A 2,079-nucleotide genomic window follows, 5' to 3' on the forward strand; every position below is an offset into this window, starting at 1 on the left:
TGTGTGTGTGTGTGTGTGTGTGTGTGTGTGTATATAAAGTATATATAAATTATATGTATATATACACACAAATAAAATACACCTACGTCTATTTAAGATCACAACGATAATATTATGCATCGTCTGGTTAAATTCGCGATGAAACTGCTAAGCTCTCATTTTTAGTTCCGTCTTTAGGGTTAACAGATGGTTCGGATCCCTCAGGGCTTGCCCAGTCTTGAATTTCTGTTCTTACCAACACTACAAAGAGTATTGCGCCTGAGACAAGAACAGCACCACACAAAACAAATACGATCTGCCATTCGCTTTGTGTAGCATTTGTTGTCAGAGCTTTAGCGCATAAGGAAGAAAAGCTGCCTGATAATGCACTAACAGTGTTAGCAAGTCCATAGATTACGCCAGCATAATTAGGAGCAATCTCAATGTTGTTGGCAACAACTCCACTACAGCTAAGTGATAGGGATGCACCACAGAGAAACAAGAAAATACATATTAGAATGATTTGGTCACATCTGAGGTATCCCATGATAATCAGTAGACTTGCGCAAGCAACTAGAGCAACGGTTTGGAATAAAACACGCACTGAGTGTGTTGACATATAATTCTTTGAACGCAACATATCGGCCAATTTTCCCCATAATGGTAAGGCAATGGCTTCTCCAATCGAAGGGGCTGAAGAAATTATACCGTTGGATGCTGCATTAACGTTTAAGGCTTCTTTTATATACAGAGGCAGCAATAACTGGAGAGAATTGGCGCCCCAATTATAACCAAACAAACCGAAAATAATTGCCTAAACTGCAGGCGAAGAAAATATCCGTCGCCAAGGTATATTTTTAGGTACTTTCTCACATGTTATAGTTCTGCTTAAGTAAGCATGTTCTTCTTGGCTGATAGGATGGAGATCTGGATTATCATAAACAACATAATACCACACAAAACTAAAAATCAACGTCGTTACACCACTTGTATAAAATATAGAACCCCATCCATTATCAAATCCATACTCACAAAGGTAACCGAATATTACAAAACCTACAATATTGCCTAGTACTTGACCTGCAAAAGTAATACCAATCAATAGGCCTCTCTCAGATGGTGGGGCCCAAAGTCCCATTAGCGATAGGATTGCTGGGAACATCGGCGCCGAGACCAGACCTGTTAGTATTCTTAGGACAATTGTTAAGTAACCACTTATTCGAGATAAACTTGGGTGGAGAATGGTCAGAATTGATGCGAAGAGAAGTGAGCCTCCTAGAACTCTTTTCCCACCATATTTGTTTGCCAATATTCCAGCTAAAATATTAGTTGAAATATACCCATAGAAGTAACAGGCTAAGATATTTGATTGTAACGTGTTGCTCCATTCAAACTCACCTTCAAAATGTTGCAGAGTTGAGTGAGATGTGAGGACTAGCATAGCTAAGGGTGGGAAGGGGCGGTAGGGGTGCCCCCCACCGCGCGGCACTTTTAAAGGGGCGGCACTTTTGGGTCTGCTGTAGGCAATATGTAGCTTTTGAGGTGCCGCGGGCGGCATATACTCTAGCTACGTTAGTGGATGTGAGAGCGTTAAAGGTGAGAGGGGAGAAAATAATGGGAGAAACTGAAGAAAACAGTGTAGAGAGGAAAAGTTACAAAGTAGAGAAATAAAAGGTGGGAAAAAAACTAAAATCTTTAGATAAAAATATCCCTACCCTCCAAATAAAAAAACCTGTTAAAAAATGCAGTGAGAATAATTATTCAAGAGAAATATATTCTGCTAGTTTTGTGATAGGTTGAAGAATCAGTGAATATTCTTTTAACAGGGTAAACAACTCATACAAGAATTTTGACTGGAGTTTGCATTAAGTTATTTCCCTTTATATTTAAATCCTTCCTAAACATGATTTTTCTGCTTCGTTTTGTTCCGTAGCTTTTTAATTGAAGCTATCTTTCATTTGCTCTATTTTCTATGTATTTTCATTCACAAATCAGAATATTACCAGAATATCCCTACCCTCCAAATAAAAACTGTAAAAAATGTAGTGAGGATTATTATGCAAAAAAATATCTTGTGCTAGTTTTGTGATAGGTTGAAGA

General features: G+C 38.3%; 1 pseudogene; it reads right to left on the reverse strand.

The window, feature by feature from the left end:
* Positions 1-127: 127 nt before the first annotated feature.
* LOC128250353 (uncharacterized transporter slc-17.2-like) lies at positions 128-1,420 on the reverse strand (annotated as a pseudogene).
* Between the last annotated feature and the right edge of the window lie 659 nt (positions 1,421-2,079).

Source organism: Octopus bimaculoides, chromosome 20 (assembly GCF_001194135.2).
Source record: "Octopus bimaculoides isolate UCB-OBI-ISO-001 chromosome 20, ASM119413v2, whole genome shotgun sequence".
Taxonomy (NCBI): domain Eukaryota; kingdom Metazoa; phylum Mollusca; class Cephalopoda; order Octopoda; family Octopodidae; genus Octopus; species Octopus bimaculoides.